Source organism: Capsicum annuum, unplaced genomic scaffold (genome assembly GCF_002878395.1).
Source record: "Capsicum annuum cultivar UCD-10X-F1 unplaced genomic scaffold, UCD10Xv1.1 ctg82819, whole genome shotgun sequence".
Lineage (NCBI taxonomy): Eukaryota > Viridiplantae > Streptophyta > Magnoliopsida > Solanales > Solanaceae > Capsicum > Capsicum annuum.
The window spans coordinates 93,173-117,896 of record NW_025893638.1 but is presented as its reverse complement, the minus strand read 5'-3'; positions in this window follow the sequence as shown (position 1 = coordinate 117,896).

Here is a 24,724-nt window from a genome sequence, read left to right as displayed (position 1 = left end):
TTGGTCTAAAGGCTTTGTATGGACAACTGTGAACTTGGGTATGGTATGGATTGGTTATGATTTATATATATATACACATTGGGTTATTATCATAGTTTTGATTTATGGTATTGTCTTCGTCATTGGTTGGTTTGGATGGTGGTTTTGGGTATTGGGTGGATCGACTTGGTTGGGTTGGTCTTGAATTTATAGTTATCGCAAAGTTACCACCTGGTTAACATGCTATCTTGTTATATGTTTGGAATTCATCCGATTCAAGGTATCCATTTAGTGGTTGGGTTGGGTAATGGGGGCGATCCCTGGTCTTGGTTGGACTTGGGATCGCCCATCACGACAAGGCCCTAGTTCGGGTCATGTCAATAGAACCCATCATCAACAAACTAGAATCTATACAAATACATCACAACCCACACAAAATTGAACCCTAATCAAGCATAACCCCAAGAGGTAGATCTAGCACATCATAAGGTTAATCAAAACAAATATACCAAGATGTCAATCAAAGTTATTCATAAGAAAAATAGAGGCAAAACCACACTTTAGAATCAAATGAATCTTCAATAGACAAAGCCAAATCTACACTTTAGAGTTCCTCTAATTAAATCTTGCCTCAAATTAGTGTAAATTTAAGCTCCAAGCTCCAAAAAATTATAAAAACAATAAACTAAGGATGGGTAGGTAGGGTTTTAGAAATGAGGATAATACCTAGAATGAATGGGTATTGAGACTTAAATGGGATTTTGGGTCGGCTGGCCAAATAATGTTTTTTCCCCTAGGTCATTTTTTGTTCTCACGCGATCGCGAAGGCTTGATCACGATCGCACCTACTGTAATCATGGAGTACTAATTGCAATCGTCATTGGTTGGCTAGCTTGACCGATTGCGATTGTGGTACTCATCTTGCAATTGCGGTAACTGAGGGCCAGATCCTACTCCCTTTTTTCAGCTTGTCCAGCTCTTTCACTTCTATTCCCATTTTGATCTTTTTTAGCTCAAAGTTGCTTCTTTTCTTCTCAGCACTTGTATATCTATAAAATATGGGAATTAGTTCATTTAACATCCAATATGTCTCACTTAGACATTCAAATCATATTAGTGTGTATAAATGTTTAGTGCAATTGAGTGGTAAATTCACCACTCATCAATACCCCCAACTTAAAGCTTTGCTTGTCCTCAAGCAACACTACATTTTACCATACGACAATGCATGTTTATGCCCAAATTAGATGACCTAAATGATCATGATATGTTCAAATTGATTACTACCATAGATTGCTCTTCGAACATGGAAAAACTCTTTTCACGACACCCCTCAATATAACACATAATTTTTAAGGATGCAAAAGACTTCAAAGATCAATCATGCAATAATAACTAATACTCAAGAAATGACTCATCTTTGACCTCAACTACATTATACTTATTTTGCCTCTTTTTTTGGGAGATGAAAAAATCACCCACCTCAACTTGTTTACATACCTCCTAACAAGAATGAAAATTCCACACACCAAGTTATCAAATATGCCACAAGGAATTTAAATACGAAACTCTCTCTCAAGAACTCTCGATGTTAACAATTACCATGTCATAGCCTTGCCCCTATTTTCAATTGCCACTACAATGAATGCACTTGGTTGGAGATCTCAAAGGGTATTTTTTAGCTTGTAATGTAGGTTATAGGTGGGGTAGGATATTATTTGGGAACAAAGTGACAATACCCTCCTTGAACATCTACATTATACTTTTTCATCCAACTTTTTACCATGGGTCACTTCTTTTGTTTTCACTCTTTAAACATGTTCCTACCTTTACTACCTTGATTCACCCATGTTATGGAAAGCATCTTCTTTTAACTCTTTGCCATGTATATTTCATGTTTTTCTTTCCTTTCTTGGGTCCCTTATTTTTACTATTTATTTGTTCTCAAAATTTAGCTCTTAGGAACTAACTTACATTCTCGTGGCCCAAAGTTACCTCTTCCAATCTTCACCACCCCCAACTTAAGATTTTAGCCTTAATTTTCATTTTTAAGTTCAAGGAGGATAGGGTTCAAAAGAGAGATAAGAATGGAAAGGCTCATAGCTTGCAATGAGTTTGCCAAAGAAAGGTATAGAGGCTCAAAGTGGGTGATTAGGGATAACGTCTATGTAGGGGTAGGCTTTTTAGGCTAAAGTGGACCTTCCAAAGTTGCAAAGATGGCCTAAGATTATCTCCCCAACTAGGTACAATCAAAATTAGCTTTGAGACACTAATGGGGAAAGTTCTAGATGGTACAAGTATACATGACATTTAGACAAATAAGCTCACCACACATGGCATGCAAATTCGCCATGGAGGCTTAATTGCCCCTCCCGCTAGAGACAAAAATGGAGTATCTACCAATTTTCACAAGTCAAACATTTGGAGTCATGAAAAAAAGAAAAAGAATTGTTACAATGCCACTTACGTCCATGCCCTTGATTTTTAAAAAAATTTGGACAGAGAGGGGTGTTTGCGTTGCATTTGCACCATGCACAATTTGCTAAACATAGAAACAACCCAATTCTTGATCTCACATTTTAACTTCATATGGGAAAAGCAACCATATGGCTACTCAGACTTCGCCAATGGTATAAGTGCAATCCCAAATCCATAATGCCACAGGTACTCAGACTTCCCTTGCATTTATAGACCCTATGCCTTGCATCCGTGGCTCAAAACCCAATTACGAAAAGCTTCTCTTAAGAATTTCATCACTCAATCTATCAGTGGGAATGGCTCTACTAACATCATTATTAAGAGAAACAAAAAACTACTAATAAAAACCATCAATTCACAAAATTTCCATGCTTTGTGTGAACTAAGTTCAAGTATTTCAAGCCAAAGTGTATTCACACAGGAGTAGGACCACACAAACCAAATAAAAAGAATTGTAGTGAACTCACTATATAACATAAAAATATAAGAAGGATAAAAGGGCTCCCTCAAACCAAATTGATAACCATGTTGAAATTTGGGCATAGTGGTGTGATCATGGTACCACAATTGTGGCCCTCAGTCTGTAATCGCGGTAACTAAGGCCATTTGCTTCTTTGTTTTGAACTATTTTTCTACATGGCTGCTACACTTATAATCTTGGTTTCTCCCTATTTTTGGCTTCCAATCTATCCAAAGAACCTATAAAGTATCAAAATTATATGACTTATTCAAAGATAAATAATGTAAACATGACAATGATGGGTTGCTTCCCATCATGCATTTGGTTTAATGTCGCGGCACGATGCCTCTTTGATTATCATTTATGTCTCCACTAAGAGAATTTCAATCGGCACCCCAACTTTTGATCAATACATCTTCGTGGCATATGGGGGCGCAATGAAACTACTTCTATCACGCCATGTCAAAGACTTACATCTTTTACCCAACTTGGTATTAAACTTTCGCTGGGATTGTTGGGTATCAGAGAGAGCATCAAAGATCCATTTTTCACACATTGAGTCTTGCATTTGTTGACCTTCAAGTGGTCGGCTTCCTTTTGCCCTTTAGGAATGACAAACTCCAAAATGTAGGAATTTTGTACCTTATCTTCACCGTTGATCATTTGCTTGGGTGGTTCGATTTTCACCATGTCCACCAAATAAAATATTGAAAAGTGGTTAAAATGAGGTTTTCTCCCTAATATCAAAGGTACATCCTACTTAACGTTCTCATTCCGAAATGGACTAGAGTCTTCATGAGAATTTTGCTTGGCTTCTTCTTTTGACTCTAGTACCCCTTCTTGTATTTTTGCATCTTCAACTATATTAGGTTTGGTTGGTTGGGAAATAACTAAGGATTCTTCAACAGTGAGCTTATTTTGAAGAGTGGGCACACTCATGGTATCCAAGAGGTTTGCTTCCATACCCATTTCTTCTTTTTTTTCTATCTCTTCTCTACATGCCCCCATGTCTTGATGCATAAGTTGTATGTTATACCCTATTAATTCCACCCGATCCAACATAAGTTGAGGCATTGCTTCAATACCACTATTTTTTGTTCTTCGTTCTTGCTTTTCTTGATCATGAGACCTATCAATATCATAAGAAGAACTAGCAATTGGGTTAGTACAATGGGGTTATGGTCATTTGGGCAATCACTCCAATGTCTATTTTGACAACCACATAGGGAACAACCATACTCCCTATAAGATCAAAATGGTGTACACATCTCTCTCCGAAGAGCATATCTATAATCTTTCCAAAAGTAAGGTCCACTATAATATGGACATGGATCATAAAGATAAGATCTCTAATCACCAAACTCATATTCATTCCAAGATGCCATAGAAACAAATAAACAAAACTAAAAATCTACCTAAAACAAGAAATAAAAGAAAATAACACACAAATATTTCCAAGTTTGAACCAAATCAAGTAAGCTAAAATTCCAAACTAAATCAATACGCCAAATTTTTCCCCGATAATGGCACCGTTTTAGATACACTCAACTTACAGGTTAATTTAAGTGCAAGGCAGTCGATGGCAATATAATTACCCAACAAGAGTCGGGGTCGAATCTATAAGGAACAATGCGAGTGGCAATTAAACAAGTTCAAAATTAAAGTTACTTGTTAAGTTTAAACCTAAGATACATGTATTTATAATTAGAAGAGGGTTCAAGTAAGTATCAAATCTAATGTTTAATTTTGGGCTTCTAAACTACTAATTTAAGACTAAGAAGAATTAGAGTATAATAAATTAGGCACAGAACTTGGGATTATGCTTTCTTAGGGGCAAATTATGCATGGGAACACAATGATTCGGTACAAATTCTAACCATTGATGATGTGGTAGGATAGGTTTAAAGTCCTTGAGGCTAGTTCTTTAACAAAACCTCAAAGATGTCTCTCATTAACTCATTTGAGTACCTAACAGTGAGTGTCCATTAAATCCACCCAATACCTCAATTAGGCACCCCTATTTCTAGGATGGTATCCATAGGATAGTAAACCTCATATTCACCCTTATGTCTAAGATAGTGAGAATTAGCAAACTAAGCTCAATAATTATCTACTATTGCCTTGGTTCCCATATCCCTCTTTCAAGGATGATGAGGGTTCCTAAAGTTCACCTAAACCCCTCTTTCAAGGATAGTTTGAGTTTTCAAGAGCTTAGAATTTTCATCCATCAAATCCATTTGGGTATTTGGGGCTTTCACCCATAAATCCCAACCAATTTAATCAAGAAATAGTAGAACCCATCATCAACAAACTAAAATCTATACAAATACATCACAACCCACACACAATTTCACCCTAATCAAACATGACCCCAAGAGGTAGATCTAGCACATCATAAGGATAATGAAAACAAATATACCAAGATGTCCATCAATCTAATTCATAATAAAAATAAAAAAAGGACAAACCATAGTTTATACTCAAATGAATCTTCAATAGACAAAGCCAAATCTATAATTTAGAGTTTCTCTAATTAAATCTTGCCTCAAATTAGTGTAAATTTAATCTCCATACACCAAGAAATTACAAAAATCATAAGCTAAGGATGGGTAGGTATGGTTGTGGAAATGATGATAATCCCTAGAATGAATAGGTATTGAGCCCTAAATGGGATTAAGGATTAGCTGGCCAAATGACATTTTTTCCTCTGGGCCATTTTTCGCTCTCATGCGATCGCGGAGGCTTGATCGTGATCAAACCTACTGCGATTGTGAAGGACTGATCACGATTGTCATTGGTTGACTAGCTTTACTGTTGCAATCGTGGCAATCGTCTCGCAATCACGGTAACTGGCGGCCAAATCCTACTCCTTTTATCAACTTGTCCATCTCTTGCACTTTTATTCATTTTTTAATTATTTTTTAGCTCAAAGATGCTTCTTTTCTTCTCATCACTTGTCTACCTGAAAAATATGCGAATTAGTATATCTAACCACAAATATGTCTCACGTAGACATTCAAATCATAGTAGTGTGCATGAATGTTGTGTGCAAATGGGTGAAAATTCACCACTCATCAATAATTCATATTGAGTTTGATTTTGTGTGTGTAAATTCATGGCAAAATTCTAATAATGTCAGCAATGGACCATCCAATGGCTCGTTAGAACCTCTACAACATAGAACTAAGGTATCAACTTGCCACTCAAATAAATTAGTTATGATGATAACTAAAAAAGTGTTTTTGGCCCCAAGAAATACATTCCAAAGATGTGAAAGAAGAGCCTTGAGCTCTAAATTAGAAGGCTCCTCAATAAAAGGTTTGGTTGGTAGGGTTACTTGATTCTTTATATTAAGATCCAACTTCTTCAGTGCATAATTATATGAACCTCTACCAATAATTTCACTCACTATCTCATCATACTCGTCAATAGCACCACTATCAAATTTTATGATTACTCCCCGTGTGCCTCAATTCCTAATCACTCTTCAATAAGAACCACAAGTGCATCCTTATCAACAACATCAATCACCAATATCACACGAATATCCTTTGACTTCTTTATGAACTACTAGACATTAAAAGTAACATTCTTGTCATTCAACCTAAACTTTATTTGTCCGGACTCCAAATCAACTAAAACACACCCAATCACAAGAAATGGTTTTCCAAAGATGATGGGACCTCAAAGTCCAACAAACTATCAAGAATCACAAAGTCAACTTGAAATATGAAATATGCAACTTTCACCAACATATCATACAAGATTCCCACCATCTTCGTCGTGGTGTGATCTGCCATGAGAAGTTTCATAGAGGTTGGTTTAGGTGACCCCAACCCAAAAATTCTTGTAAACCGCTAGTGATATCAAGTTAATGCTAGCACCTAAGTCATATAAGGCCTTTATAAAATTTCAAGACTCAATAGTATAAGGAATCATGAAAGCTCCTAGATCATTCTTTTTCACAACCAATGATCCGGAGTCTATTACACTACAACGATGCATATTGTCCACGGGCTCAAAACTCACAGTCCTTTTCTTTGTCACTAAGTCCCTTATAAATTTCAATAGCCTAAAATTTTTTTCTAAAGAATCTATAAGAGAGATGTTCACTGACAACTCTTTCAATATCGAGATACACTTTTAATACTTTCCCTATTCAGCTTTCTTTTCAATCTTTGTACAAAAATAAGAAGGAGGTTGTGAAATGGGCTTCAATAATAGTGTAACCTTCTGTCATAACCCAAATCAGGGCCTAGATATAATAGGTATCCCAAGTCCAACCAGGACCGGGGACTGCCCACTTAACCCAACCCAACCACCTTTCACAGCCTTAGATGAGCTGAATTTTGAGCATATAACAAGATTGCATAAATGATCTCATAAAGACTCTGGGATAGGGTCACAATCGTAACCAACCCAACCGAGTCTACCTGCACCAAACCAACCATCTATGCCATACAAAACCAAAGAGAATATTAAAACATAATATAATAATTAAACCCAAAATATAATATGATGGAACAGTAAAAAATAAGGTCCAATGATGCCAGCCTCCTATCTTATTCTAATGCCAAGGCTGACACCAATACCGATCCCATCCATACCAATCCCCAAAAGTACCACAAAGCCTCTATCTAAAAGAATGCAAATATCTAGTTAGGACATACCCCCAAACATAGCCAAAACCAATATCCAAAACAAAATCAAAATGTCTAAGAATGCCCATCTCATGACATGGAGCCTTCCAAAAGATGAAAGCTCACCACTTTAATCCAAAAGCTATCCCCGAGTTAATCACTATGTAGGAGAAGTCGCACAGTAGGTTCCTGCATAGCATGTGTATATAGCCACCAGTAGATGGGTTAGCAAATGATCGCTAGCATATATCTAAGGATAAGAATAAAGTAATACCATTAAAACAGCCATGTAAAACCATCCATCATGCCTACAACCATATAGCCTACAACCATACATATATATATATAAGTACCAGGAAAGGAAATCCTGGTTTAGCATGCATTTAAAACCTTTACCTGGGCTGTGTAACCTTATTGTTTAGCCACACCCATGGGTTGTATGGGTCCAGTTCCCCCTACTGAAAGAGTCTCAGTGTGTGTAGCTGCAAGACCAAGAAATATCCCATTGGATGACTAATATATTTCTCTAATATAAACAGTGACACTTGCACAGGGTAATTGAAGACGCCTTACATTAGCAATATGAGTTTTTAGGTTTGGTCCCCCCGGAACCTCCACCTTCCACGAATTAGTTACATATCCCGTTATTAATTCCAAAGCTAAAACCATGTCCAAAAAATCCAATTAAAATTTACTAACCAAGGCCAATTATTAGTGGTATCGTCATACCAACCATACTTGTAAGATTTATCCATAGCCAAACTATTTTGGTTAAGGGGACTCTCAAGTAACCTTTCCGTTTACTATATTAACCTCTTGGAAGACTACCATGTTCTCTACAAGCATAACCAATTAGCCTTTAACCTTTTTGAGTCATTTAAACCAATTATAGTTTAATATACATAACGAAAACAAGCAAGAGTTCCATTTAAAGAAGTCAATGCAATGAACAAATCTTTATATGCATCAGACACCTTGGGGGCTAATATAACCAAAACTAATTCCAAAGACCATTAAACCATTACCATGCAATCCAATTGCCCAAAACCATCACTTATACATATAAAAGTATAATTAAACCATAGGAAACCATAACCAAGACATTATAAACAAAACGCCCAATTAATAGTTGAAAACCATAAATCATGCAATATTGAAACTATGAAAACATCCATAAAATCCATGTATTTTTGGAAATAATAAGTAAGGAAGAGACACACTCCTTAAAACAAGAAGATGATGAAAGAAAATCACCAAAGCAAGCCCCAAAGTAATCCCTAAGTTGAAACCCTAGCTCTCTTGATCCATAAGCTCTTAAGAGAATTATGATGTGTTTTGAAATAATTTTCTAAGTGTTAATAAATAGAATAATAGGATAAATAACATCCTAAGTGTAGTAGAAGTTGTGGGTCATAATTAGGGTAAGTAGGGAAATTTCAAAAATACCCCCACTTAAGTCCCTTAAAAACCTATCACAGGGATACGACTGACCCTCTTATGAGTTGTACCCTTCCTTATGATTGGTTTCTATCAGTCATACCCAAGCCTTAACCTTTTGATCATACACTATCTAGCATATAACTCATCCAATCAAGTCGTAACCTCAGCATACAATCTGTACCCATGATCCGTATCCCTGGCAGAATGAATTACCAACAGGATAAAACATTGCCCACCATATGATTCACCAATATGAATCGTACCCATCCTTACAACTCTATAAGACCCTGTAAAGTTTCATCATCATCAAAGCCTTCAAAGCAAGTTAAAATAAGCTTACCACTTAGAATTTTAGCTAAGTGTTCCAACACTTAGTTTATTTTTGAGCCCTCAAACTTTGATGAATTATTTCGTGACCTTCTCGACCTCCGTTTCTTGATTTTATTATTGTGTTGCGATAGGGTAAGGTCGTAAGGTATCTCGGGTGAGTTTTGAAATTTTTAGAATCTATTTAGGGCACGTTTGGGGTGCCAAACTAATAGTTAAAGGCTATTAAGGGACTCTGGAGCTTAGCTAAGGCTCTGGGAAAGGTGTCGCCTACCTTAGCAGAGGCTCTGGGCAAGTCGCCGCCCAGGCCATAGCCTTTGTGCCCATTTTTCAGCTTCTTTTCTCCGTCTCATTAAGGGTAAAGTTGTTATTTTTCCACTCCTTTATCATTCTTAACATGATATTACACCCTAAAAATACCATATTATTCATACTTTCATCAAAAACCATAAAGAATATAGCTTACGTTTTCTACACAAACTTTAAGAGAACTCAAAATTTAACCGTTAGTTTTCAATAATTTTTTGAGAATTGGAATCCCCATTCGAGGGATAAAAGAAGCACCCATTAATTTCAAGAATAGAAACCCAAAGTCAAGTACTCACTCAAAGTTTTAATTTCAAGGTATGTGGGGTTTGAACAAGAACACTCTTTCGTTCTTGTGCCTAAAAGTTTTAGATTTTCTTAAAGAATTTTGTATTTCCAAGATGAATTCATATTATTTTGCTATATTTCAAGTTTATGAGATTATGGAATTGTTCAAGTCTTGAATTTCATGATTATTTTGTTCAATTATGATCTAAATTGAGAGTTCATGATATAAATTGCACATTCCTATATTGATATCATGTTTCCAAGAATTTCCAAGAGTTGTTGTCATGCGTTAAACTTTATTATTAAATTACGAGTCTTTGAGGATGAATTATTGATACTCCAAGAAGTATACTTATATTTCTATGTTGTTTAGATTTTAAAACTTTGATGAAAAGTCTATCAATATTTCAAGAAAAGAATTGAGTTTTAATCCTAAGTTAAGAAAGAAATCCATATTATTTGTTTGATTTGAGATAAAGGAGAAGCATATTGCATCCCATTACATATTATTGAATTGTTTAAGGTGGATTTTCTTAAGTTCTGAGCTAAGTAAGGGAATAGTATTTAGCACCAAGTTTTGGTAGATTCCGAGGTCTCATGCCTCAGAACTACGTGCCCCTGTGGGTTTTTGATTTACCCCAAGTGGGTTAAGCTAGTGATCACTAAAAGTTAAAGGTTCTACTCTGATGGCTAGGATACAACAGCTCTCTCCAACGTGGGCAAGATGTTAGACTCCATGTAGCTCATATGGTTTATGTCGGTTAGAAGAAACTCCCAAAGTTATATAATCCTGAGTCCCAAGTGTCCCAAAGTCTCTTAAGTTTTCTAGAGTCTTAAGTCTTAAAGTTCCTAAAGTATAAAGTTCTTGAGTTTTAAAGAAGTTTTACAATCCTTAAGCTAAAAGTGTAAGTTTGAAGTTATATGGATTTTGAAGGCTATGACCTTATGATTCCTAAATTTTTCAAGTGTCATGATTATTAAGTTCCCAAGATGTTTGTTGCTTTTATGAGATTATAGCTTATGTCCTAAAAGTTGATATTTTAAGATTTTATCAATGATCTTTTAGACAAAGGTTTCATAAGGCCTAGTGTATCTCTTTAGGGTAAACCCGTCCTATTCGTATGGAAGAAAGATGGTTCTTTGCGTTGTGCATTAACTATCGTCAGCTTAAAAAAGTCATAGTCAAGAACAAGTACCCTCTTCCTAGAATTGATGACTTATTTAACCAACTCTAGGGTGCAAGTTATTTCTCCAAGATAGACCTTGTAAGGGAGTGTGACATCCTAAAGACAATCTTTAGAACCCGTTATGGTCACTTTGAGTTTCTTGTCATGTCTTTTAGACTAACCAATGCTCCCACAGCCTTTATGGACCTTATGAATCGAGTGTTAAAGCAGTATCTTGTTATGTTTGTCATTGTTTCCATAGATGATATTCTTGTGTATTCCTAAAGTGAGCTTAACCATGCAGATCATCTTAGAATTATCTTGCAAACTCTTAGAGATCACCAGTTGTTCTCCAAATTCAGTAAGTATGAGTTCTGGCTAAGGTCCGTAGCATTTCTGGGTCATATTATTTCAGCCGAAGGCATTAGAGTTGATCCTTAAAAGATAGACACTGTAAGAAATTGGCTAAGACCTATCTCTCCATCTGACATTAGGAGTTTCTTAGTTCTAGCTGGCTATTACCACCATTTTGTTAAGGGTTTCTCATCTATTGCTTCTCTCTCAACCCGCTTGACCTAAAAGAAAGTTAAGTTCCTATGGTCAGATTCTTGTGAGAAGAGTTTTTAGGAGTTGAAGACTCGACTCACCTCAGCCCCTATGTTGACTTTACCTGATGGTGTTAATGGTTTTATGGTGTATTGTGATGCTTCTAGAGTTGGATTGGATTGTGTGTTGATGCAAAGTGGTAAGGTTATAGCCTATGCCTCTAGATAGTTGAAATCGCATAAAAAGAATTATCCAACCCATGATCTTGTATGAGCAGATGTGGTCTTCGCTTTGAAAATCTAGAGACAGTATTTGTATGGTGTTCATGTTGATGTGTTCACTAATCACAAAAGCCTACAATATGTGTTTTCTCAAAGATAATTGAATCTTAAGTAGAGGTAATGGTTAGAGTTGCTAAGATTATGATATGAGTGTGTTGTATCTTCCGGGCAAGGCCAATATAGTGGCAGACGCCCTTAGCAGGTTGTCCATGGACAGAATTGCTCATGTAGAGAAGGGTAAAGAAGAGTTATCACATGATGTGCATTATTTGGAAAGATTTGGGGTTAGACTACTTGATTCCACTGAGGGGAATGTCTTGGTACAGAGTAGTTCCAAATCCTCTTTAGTTTCAGAAATGAAGGAGAAGCAAGATTTAGATGCTAGTTTGGTCAGACTGAAGGAGTCAGTTAAGGACCAAAGAGTAGAGGTTTTCTCCCAAATGGGAGATGGTGTGTTAAGATTCTAGGGTAGATTGTGTGTTTCTTATGCTGATGATCTGAGATAGAGGATCATGATAGAGGCACATGGCGAGTTATATTCTATTCTTCCCGGTGCTACCAAGATATACTGTGACTTGCGGGAAATCTTTTGGTGGAGTGGTATGAAGAAGGATATAGCATAGTTTATGTGAAAGTGTGAAACTCGTTAATAGGTTAAGATAGAGCATTAAAGGCCTGGTGGTATGATGCAAAAGTTTAGTATCCCTACTTGCAAGTGGGAAGAGATAAATATGGACTTTGTGATTGGTTTACCTCTTCCACGTCGTCATCATGATTCTATTGGGTGATTGTGGATAGGCTAACTAAGTCAGTGCATTTCTTGCCTTTGCACACATCTTATGTAGCTGAGGATTATACTAGATTGTACATTCGGGAGTTAGTAAGATTGCATGGAGTTCCCTTGTCTATTATTTTGAATAGGGGTACTCAGTTCACTTCGCAGTTTTAGAGAGTTTTCAGAGGGGTCTTGGTACCCAAGTGCATTTGATTTCCGCTTTTTCATCCATAGACAGATGGTCTGACTGAGAGAACCATCCAAATTTTAGAAGATATGTTGAGAGAATATGCTCTTGATTTCAAAGGTAGTTGGGATGAGCATCTACCATTGATTGATTTTACTTATAACAATAGTTATCACTCTAGCATCCAGATGGCACCATTTGAGGTTTTGTATAGTGGAAGGTGTAGGTCACCCATAGGTTGGTTTGAAGTGGGCGAAGCTGCTGTGATTGGACCTGATGCAGTGTTTGAAGCTATGGAGAAGGTAAAGTTGGTTAGAGAAAGGTTGAAAATAGCTCAGAGTCGTCAAAAGTCATATGTAGATGTGAGGAGAAGAGACCTTGAGTTTGAAGTAAATGATTTGGTGTATTTGAAAATTACACCCATGAAAGAGGTGAAAAGGTTTAGGAAAAAAGGGAAGCATAGTATCCGGTATGTTGTCCCTTACAGAGTTCTTAACCATTTTGGGAAAGTAGCTTATGAATTAGAGTTGCCTGCAGAACTGCCAGTTATTCATCCTATCTTTTATGTCTCTAGTAATTTTGTTGTTATAGATCCTTCAGAAAGCACTAATGTTTGGGATAGTCTTCTTTTGATGAGGTTCCAGTTGAAATACTAGACAACCAAGTTCGGAGACTAAGAAACAAAGAAGTTCCCTAGGTCAAAGTTTTGTGGCGGAACCAGTCAGATGAGGGTGCTACTTGGGAAGCAGAAGCAGATATGCGATCATAATACCCACACCTCTTCTCCGCAAGTTCAGATCAAGCCGAAGGTACTATTCTTTCTTAATTTAGTCCCCTTCTAATCAAAGTTGCAGTTGTATAGCCATTCTTATCATAAGCTTATGTATTCTATGAAGTATCCAAAGGTTTAGAATGAAGTAAAGTCAGTTTAGCCAAATATTTCAGTTGTGTATCCTTCATTTTCTCTACGTTCTGAACATATCTATCTACATTCGAGGACGAATGTTTCCAAGGGGCAGATATTGGAAGAACCCATAAATTTTCCTTATCATCAAAGCCTTTAAATCAAGTTAAAAGAAGCTTAACACATAGAATTTCAGCTAAGTATTCCAACACTTGGTACATTTTTTATCACTCGAACTTCAATGAATTATTTTGCGAGCTTCCCGACCTCTATTTCTTGATTTTGTTTTTGAGTTGCAATGGGCTAGGCCTTAAGGTATATCAGGTGAGTTTCAAAATTTTTGGAACCATTTAGGGCACGTTTGGGATGCCAAACCAGTAGCTAAAGGATATTAAGGGGCACCATCCATCTTAGTTAAGGCACTGAGCAAGGCGCCTCTTACCTTAACAAAGGCTCTGGGCAAGGCGCCGCCCAGGCGATAGCCTTTGTGCCCAGTTTACAGCTCCTTTTCTCCGTCTCATTAAGGGTAAAGTTGGTATATTCCCACTCCTTTATCATCCTTAACACAACATTACACCCCAAAAATACCATATTATTCATACTTTCATCAAAAACCACCAAGAACATAGCTTAGGGTTTCTACACAAACTTTAAGAGGACTCAAAAGTTAACCGTCAATTTTCAATAATTTTTTGAGAATTGGATTCTCATTTTGAGGGATACAAGAAGCTCCCATTAATTTCAAGAATAGCAACCCAAAGTCAAGAACTCACTCAAAGTGTTAATTTCAAGGTTGTGGGGTTTGAACAAGATCACTTTTTCATTCTTGTGCCCTAAAGTTGTAGATTTTCTTAAAGAATTTCGTATTTCCAAGATGAATTCATATTATTTTGCTATATTTCAAGTTTATGAGATTATGGAATTGCTCAAGTCTTGAATTGCACAATTATTTTGTTCAATTATGATCTAAATTGAGAGTTCATCATATAAATTGCACATTCCTATATTGATATCATGTTTCCAAGAATTTCCAAGAGTTGTTGTCATGAATTGAACTTATTATTAAATTGTGAGTCTTTGAGGATGAATTATTGATACTCCAATAAGTGTACTTATATTTCCATGCTGTTTAGATTTTAAAACTTTGATGAAAAGTCTATCAAGATTTCAAGAAAAGAATTGAGTTCTAATCCTAAGCTAAGAAAGGAACCTATATTATTTGTTTGATTTGAGATAAAGGGGAAGCATATTGGATCCCATTACATATTGTTGAATTTTTTAAGGTGGATTTTCTTAATTTCTGAGCTAAGTAAGGGAGTAGTATTTAGCACCAAGTTTGGCTTGATTCTGAGGTCTCATGCCCCAGAACTACGTGCCCCTGTAGGTTTTTGATTTACCCCAAGTGTATTAAGCTAGTAATCACTAAAAGTTAAAGGTTCTACTCTATATGTTGACTCAGCAACCAGTTTCTACTACTCTAGTTCATATAGGTCATGGTAGTAGAGGAAATTGTAAGGTTCATCCACAAGGTGGGCGTGGTGGCAAAGCTAAGAATGGTAACCAAACCAATCAAGGTGGAAGAGAAGTTGGCAGAAATGGAGCGTAGGGTGGTAGAGGTAGCGGTCAAGGTAGTAATAAGGCATATCTTTATGTAGTTTTGTCTCATCCAAAGGCAAAAGATGTTGATGCAGTGATCACATGTACTATTATTGTTTGTGATCATATGGCTTCAGTATTTCTTGATCTCGATTTCACCTTCTCTTATGTGTCTGTGAAATTTGTTATGGATTAGAACTTGGACTATGAATATCTTGATAATCATATGTATGTGTATACACCGATTGAGGTGTTTATATGTGTTGATCAGGTATACAGTGCATGTTCTGTGATGTTTATGAGGTTTAAGTAACACAACCCAAATCGGGTCCTTGTCATAATGGCATCTTAAGTCCAATCGGGATTGGAGACTACCCTCGATACCCAATCCAACCAACCAACATATACCCAGAGTCGAATAAATTTTGAACATATAACAAGATAATATATTTGGAGCTATAAGGACTTTGGAATAGGTATACTTCCTAGACAAACCCAACTAAGTCAATCCAGCCAATAACCACCCAACCATGCCAAAAGCGATAATCCAAAGTATATGTAATGGGATTCAAATTATTCTTGGTCAAAAGTAAAGTAAAGAAGGAGAAATCAACAACTTATTCTCCACTTCTATGAATTACGAACTAAAATTTATTGATTTTATCCTAGTTCATAGACTAAAACACCAATTCCGTTTTTTATCACCCATTAATTTATCCAAATTCCCCATAATTCATGTTAGAGGAAAGTATTTTTACATTAGGAAGTATAAACATACATCCTAGAATCATTAACAAACATTTTTAAGACTATCCATAGACAATTCTCTTCGATTCATCAATTTTTAGGGTTAACTGTTAAATTTCTTTCTAACTTTTGATTTTAGTTATTCTCTATATTAAAGGAATTAATATACGTTAGAATGACAGATCAAACTTACCTCAAAATGATAAGAATTACTCAAACTAGGAGAAAATTGCCTCACACAGAGCTTTAGATCAAAAATTTGAATTTGTGGGAGAAATAACACTCAAACTCAAAATTCAGGCATTTAGACTGCCAATGATCACTGTAATATACCCCTGCCCACTGCAGTAGTCCTATTGTAGCGATCAAGTGTCCTTTATGGTGGTCCTGAGTCAAACCTTGTTGATCACTATAATGGTCAGCTACCCACTACATCTTTATCGACTGCTACAGCGGACCTGCTACAGTGAGAGTGGTCCCGCTACAGCAGCCACTAGAAGTGCAACGGAGGAGGTCCCAAAACTCATTCATTTTGCAACAGCCCCTTGATTTTCCGATAATGTAGAAATACTTTATGTGGACAAATGCCATAACTAGAGTTCTACAAACCTGAAAACCATTCTGAAAGTTTTCATGGATCACTAAATCTCTTATATAACAAATCACACTCATGAAACCAACATACAAACCACTATAAGAAACAATTTTTCTCTACACCATACAATACTCAAATTTTGTCTGAACTCATACTAGCCTGAGACTTTCACAACTCTCGTCCTAGAAAAAACTCTATTCGAACTCTTACACTTCAAATAACGGTATAATTATGGAATGAGTCATTACATCTACTTTCACAATTTTAAACTAAAAATTTATTTGAATTTCAATTTTTTTACTGAAACTTCATGGCACTGTTCTAGAGTTTCAGTCATAAGTTTGAACTACAAGTCAGTATCTTGTAGTTTAACTTTTATACAATCAAATCTCTTTTTATTATAAGATTTGTTTGAGCTCCATAATTTTTACTAGAACACTAGACATTGTCTTAAAGTTTCAAACTTCCAAAATGAAATTGTATCTCTAGAGTTCAAAAAGGTAACATGAGTGAAAAAAAATATCATTATTTCACACACGGTACTTATATCACTATTAGTAGCTGAAAAACTTACATTATGAGGTATCGTGAGCGAAATATTTTTTAATATTATCTATCTGCCTATCTATATTTATATCTATACTAATTAAAAGTGTGAAGAACTTTAAAAATATTATTTGAACTTTTTATCTTTTTATTAAAACACTATACAATGAAAAAATTGGCATTTACTATTTTATTCAAATCGTTGAGATTTAAATAAAAATGTATTATAGTCCATTAGAAATATCCTTCTAATTAAGGGTGTACAGACCAAACCGTCAAGTCAAACCGAACTGATGGACCAAACCAAATCGAGAAAAAAAACCGACTTATGGTTTGGTTTGATTGGTTTGGTGTTAGAAAAAAAATCGACCATTCTTTGTTTGGTTTGGTGTTAACAAAAAAAAAGTCAAACCGAACCCGAATCAAACCGATATAATATATATATATATATATATATATTTGACTTTTTTTAAATAAAAAATATTTATTATAATCTACTTTTTTCAACTAGTTATAGTAATTTTCAATAATTTGAAAGTAGATATAGATATATATCTAGATTTTGGCCCTTAAGTTGTAATATTTGTCCATTAATTGCTAATTAAATGATCGAAAACCCAATATAAACTTAAAATCTAAACTTTTCACTCATCATCTCACTTTTTAGTTTCAAGAGAGTTTTTCGCTCCTTATTTTTTCATAATTATGATTTTTCATTAGCACATGAGTGAAAACATATTTGATCTAGTCTTGGATCACAATATAATTTTAAAAACTAAAGGGTAATTCTCAAATATAGACCCAAATTAGAGTGAATTTCAAATTTTAGCCCCAAATAAAAAGGCTTTGTTAAAATAGACTTTACTTGCTAAGACATATTCTTTTGGACGAAAATACCCTCCTGCAAAATATTTTCGATTTAAATCTCTTTCTTTCTCTTTTTCTTCCAAATTACAAAATCATCGTCCAAAATATTATTGTTAAATCGCTTTCTTCCAAATTCGAGAACCGACTTTCACACATTCGCGGAATTGAGTTTAGCCGTAAGGTTTCTTCAGGTATGAATTTCATCATCAAAATTCATTGTGGTAATTTTAGCTTACTAATGCATTGTGGTAATTTAGGTCGTTATATAATTAGGATATTGATTTGATTTTTTGGGAGGTGAACGTAAGTTGAACTTGGGATATGTTGTTGTTGTAGTAACATATTTACCATTGCGAAATTTCGTCGAACAGGTTGTGGGGAGTTTGTTATTGCGATTATAATTATATTTGAGTAGTTGTCGGGGGTTGGTCTTGGAGTGAAAGGCCATTAATATTGGAGTTAACATTGATCGCAATATATTTTGGAAAGGCCAAACGTATAAGGTTAAGGAGGTACAAGAAATTAGTTCCAAGTATTTCAAACTAGTGGTATAATTAGCATTAAAAGATGATGAGGAATTATGTTAAACATGTTGTGGGGAGTTTATTATTGTGATTATAATTGTGTTTGAGTAGTTGCGAGGGTTTGGTCTTGGAGGGAAAGGTTGTGTTTTCCATCTCGAATGAATCCAGCCTATGTTTTAGAGATTAAAGATGCACTAACTTGTTGGTTCTAAGATAGTGCACCTTAGCTATTAGTTTGTATAACATAGAGCAATAGACAATAGTTTTAAACTGTCTAATGGTAGTAGGATTTGGCACTTTAGGTAACAAGATTACTATTATACAACTTTTTAGTGTTAAAAAAATTCTTTATTATTGAACACGCATCATATTTATATTCATTGACCATTTGTTGTTGAACCATGCTTACCTAGACACGTGTTGACTTAAATACCATGCTTACCATGTTTCTGGCAACTTTTTTTGTCTTAATATCACATGTTTCTATTGAGTGACACAGCACAGGAGATCCCCTGAAGATGACACAGTTTCTTAGTTTCCACACACCTCCTAGAACCTCTTATTAGAAAACTTCAGTCTTGGCATATTAGAATATCCATTATGTTTGCTATATTCAGCCCCTTGACTATGGGCGTGAAACTTTGGGTGTTGAGGTGATTTGGCAGAATAATAAATGATCCCGTTTAGGGTAGCCATGGTTATATAAAAGATTTTATAAGCCAAAATAAGATTTTCTGGCTCTGTCCGATGAGGTAAAAATATATTCAACAAAGCATTAACCAAAAACTTGAAAGGAAAAGCAAATACTAAAATAATAAGATTCTTAGTTTAAAAAACTAAATAAGATTCTTGTTACTTTTTTCTTTCATAATTGCACTAAAATACATGGGGTTTGAATCACCTAGCTTATACACAAAGCCCTGAATTTTTATTATAACATGCTCTCTTCAATATTGCTCCACTTTTCAATAATAGTCAGTACATCATTCTCTTTCAAGGCCATACTATCAGAGTATTGAGTTGATAAACTATGTTGTATCACTTGAAACCTATCTCTAAAGTAAAAAAATCCTCTCAGAATCACCCCTATAGTGTGTGTTATTCAGTAGTTTCAAGTACGATTTTAGCATCTTCAGATTCTACCATACATTTCAAGTTATTCCCCATGGGCAAGAGTTGACACTTCCTTAGTCTATAATTATTTGGAAGATGATCTATAACACTTTCCCCAGAGTCAAGACTAAGACAGTTATCCCCATGGGCAAGAGTTGATACTGTCATAGTCTGTAATAATTTAGCAGATGACCTATAACTCTTGCCCTAGAGGCAAGACTTTGACAGTTATACCCCATGGGCAATAGTTGACTATGCCTTTCTCTTTAGTGATTTTACTTATTGAAGATATATATTCTAAATTAAATTGTAACTAATCTTTTATTGTTTTATTTTTCACAAGGGTTGTGCTTGGAATGGATAGAAAAGACATGAGTATTGAGCAATATAATATGGGAAAATCAATTGAAATTATTGATAAAAATATTGAGTTACAGGTTATCGAACCAATAATGGAGGTTGCAATAGATGAAGAAATGGGGCAGCCATCGAAGATTAAGAGGGTACGATAAAAAAAGAAGAGGATACTTGATGTCAAGACTACTCTCTTGAGACATAATGCCTCTTTGAATGAGGTAAATGTCAAGTCGATCTTCATTGACAAACAAAATATGATGACGTGCATGTCAAACATTGCAATTACACACAACATTCAATTTAAGGTTATGAAATCAAGCACAACAAGATATTCACTGTGATGTTTGGATGATAATTGCGTGTGGCAGTTTTATGCCTTGAAGATTCACGATTCTTTGCTCTTTTAGGGTACTACATATAAAAAGGCTCACAGTTGCTCGATTGATTTTCTAACGTTCGACCATAGAAATACAATATTAAAGGTCATATGTGACTACATACTAGAGCTTGTGTGTGACTCTAGTAATGTAATCACACGAAACTTCGAGGTAGCTGAAATGAGAAGGAAATACGAAATAATCATATCCTACAACAAAGGATGGTGAGCGATACAGAATACCTATATGGTGATTAGAGAAACCACGGAAGAGAACTATGATAGGTTGCCATCGTATCTTCACATAATGAAAGAGAATAACCCAGGTATGTACACAAACATAAAGAGAGACGATGAGAACAGGTACAAATGCTAGACTATTGAAATTGAAAAAATTTTCCCAAGAGAAAAAATTTTATTCTTTAATTGCACTAATTAAATTATTAACATATATGCAACTCTTGCCTCATAGGCAAGGCATAGTTTAGAAAATTGTTGTAGAAATGCAAAAACTTTTGCCCAAGGGGCAAAAGTTTATTCTTTAATTACACTAATTAGATTATTAACATATATGCAACTCTTGCCTCGTGGGCAAGACTTAGTTTAGAAAATTGTTGAAATTGAAAACTTTTGCCCAAGAGGCAAAAGTTTATTCTTTAATTGCACTGATTAGATTATTAACATTTATACAACTCTTTCCTCATGGGCAAAACTTAGTTTAGAAAATTATTGAAATTGAAAACTTTTTTCCAAGAGGCAAAATTTTATTCTTTAATTTCACTATTTAGATTATTAACATATATGCAACTCTTGCCTCATGGGCAAAACTTAGTTTAGAAAATCATTGAAATTGAAAACTTTTGCCCAAAAGGCAAAAGTTTATCCTTTATTTATACTGATTATATTGTTAACATAGATGGAACTCTTGCCTCATGGTAAAGACTTAGTTTAGAAAATTATTGTACTCTGATTATAAACATCAAATGCAAATTGTTACTAATATTGTTTTGCTCAACACAGGTTTCAATATGCATTTTTTATGGCGCTTCACTCATTGGATGGACCAACTGTAGACCGATAATAATGGTAGATACAATATTTTTTAAGTCAAAATATCATGGTGTCCTCATGATAGCAGTGTCAACGGACAGAAATAACAACATATTTCCTTTGGCTTTTGGAATTGCAGACTTAGAAAATAATGAGTCTTATAACTGGTTCTTCAATTAGTTAAGAAATGCAATTAGTGTACATGAACAATTATCTATTCTATCAAATCGTCACCCAGCCATTGCAAATGAAATTTCAAATGTCTATCCAGAGTGTCAGCAAGGGATATGCATCTATCCCATGGAGAAGAATTTAAGAAAAAGATACTTCTCAAATGTGGTTCTATCACTCTTCTACAATGCAGCAACAACATACAAACAAACTAAATTTTATACTTTCATGGATGAGATAGAAAAAGTTGACTAAGTTGCTACAGAGTACTTGAAAGAAGAAAACCAGAAAGATGGGCCCGTTCATTTCATACCAATAGAAGGTACAATATGTTTACAACTAACAACGTGAGTCTATGAATTCGGTACTGAGAAAAGCAAGGCAACTGCTAATACTGGGACTAATCGATTACATTTAGAAAAAGTTATAAAGTTGGTTTTATAAAAGAAGAATGGAAGTGCAAGGCAACTTTCAAGACATCACATGTTGGGCGGAAGTGGAGGTGACTGACAAGATTTAAGTGGCCTTGAAATTGAAAGTAAGTAATTGAAATTGTATTTTGATGATAGAGAAATATACTGTTACTGCTTTTTTATTGTAGATTATATATAGCTGGTTTACTATTATTTGTGATTTATTGCAATTTTTTTTATTTCCTTGAAATTTCCACGTAAAATATGTGCTTTGTTGCTTCTGTTCCATTGCTTCTGCTAATAGCTATGTGATCATTTGTGATTTGATGTTGTATGCTTGATTCCAGCTATTTTTTAGTTTCCTCAAGATCATCCCCTATGTATGTTAATTGCTCTGTATGGCTGATTCTGCTTATATACTAGATGTTTTACTATCATAATTGATTCTACTCCCAGGTTAGATGTAATATTTGTTTTATCTCAGTTTATTTGTAGCAGATTCTCCTGCTCATATGTTGGAAGCATCACTATAGAATCAGCTGTTGTTCCTGAGCAAGGTTCTGTCTTTTCCATCTAATACAGGAAATTTGACTTTGAAAGCTCATTCCTTATATGACAGGTCTTTCTCCTGCATTATCTCTGACCAAGCCAAGCATCAAAACTCTAACAATCCCCTTTATTGGCCCTTCTCTTCCATTTTAAAATAGAACCTTAATTCTGACTCCTAATTATTTATCACTTATTATTAGATTTTTGATTAGTTCAATATTAGACTGTGATTTGATGTTTATGCTTGATTATAGTGGTTTTATGGTTGCCTCAAGATTCATCCCCTATGTATGGTTGATTGCTTTGTATGCCTGATTCTACTCATATACTAGATGTTTCACTATAAGTTGTCATTTATTTATCATTTTATTTACAGGTAGACCCCATTGATGCAACAAGATTTGTTGTAAGAGAATGAGGAGTTAAATATATTGTAGACCTGAAGAGTAGGACTTGTCAATGCTTGGTATTTCAAACAGATGAGATATCATGCACCCATGCAATTGCAGTGATAAACAATAGGCATATGAACAAGTCTAGCTATTTTTCTTATTGGTTCTCAAGACAGTCTTGGCTACAAATGTACCAGGGAGATATCCTACCAGTTGGAAGCACAACATCATGGATTGTCCCAGATAGTATAAAGGATCTGATCACAAATCCCCCAAATAAAGAGGTTTTACTTTGGAGAAGACAAACATCTAGATATCCTTGTAGAACGGAATCTTCAAGAAATAATTACAAATGTTCAAGATGCTAAATAACCGGTCATAACAGATCAAATTGACACAACACTCCTATCCTTCATCCATATGCAAGAAGATACAAAAATAAAAATAAGAAAACATGATTAGTTTTACTTTTTATCTAAGAAGTTGGATCAAAATAGAAGTTATAATAGGATTCTTTAATCCCCTATTTTAGTTAGTAACAAGTACTTTTAACTTTCAATCATGAATGTCTTCTTATTTATTTGAAGTTTAAACTTGTGGTGAAGTATTTAACTCAATACCTTCTTATTGATTTTTTATAAAAATTACTTAGCATGTTAAACTTTTTTATATATTGATGTATAAAAATATATCATATTAATAGGATTCAGGGAAGGACCACACTCCCAAGAGATGTGATGTGAATAATTCCATGGGATACATTTAAAATTTGCCTTGAAAGCAAGATGCAGAACAAGTTATGCCCCATGGGCAAGAGTTGACGCTAGCTTATTCTGCAATGATTCGGCAGATGATCTACAATACTTGACCTAGAGGCAAGACTTAAGCCCCAAATATGATCTACAACACTTGCTCCAGAGGCAAGACTTAAGCCCCAAAGAAATAAGTTATGCCCTATGGGCAAGAGTTGACACTAGCTTAGTGTGTAATAACTTGGCAGATGATCTACAGCTCGTCCCTAGATGCAAAAATTAATACAACAAAAAAACAAGTTATGTCCCATGGCTAAGCGTTGATACTAGATTAGTGTGTAATGATTTGGTAGATAATTTATAAGTCTTGCCCAAGAGGCAAGATTTTTAGACCCCAAAGGAATAAGTTATGCCCCATGGGCAAGAGTTAACACTAGTATAGTCTATAATGATTTGACAGATGATCTATAACTCTTGCCCTAGAGGCATGACTTAGACATCAAAGATAGTTCAACTCACAACTTTTCAAAGAACATTTTTCCTCTACCATACAAAATATGTTTATAGGAATATTACAATCTTACAACCATATGAGAATCAATCTTCTAGATCAAAAACTAAAATACTATAAGCCAAGAACAAAAGCAATAAATATTAAAAATTACAAAAAGAAAAACACGAGGGAGCATTCAATTGCGAGTAGAAAAAAATATGATAGCAATCAATAAAATCAAGCATCTAACCAAATAAATAAAAGTAGAGAACCAACTACTGAGGAGGAGTAGATGACCCTTAGATTAAAAGGTCCAAACTGTTTCTTATTTTATGTCATTTAATCAAGGACAAATGTGATTGAAAAGTTCACAATGATCAAAATACTCATGTAGCAGTCGCATATA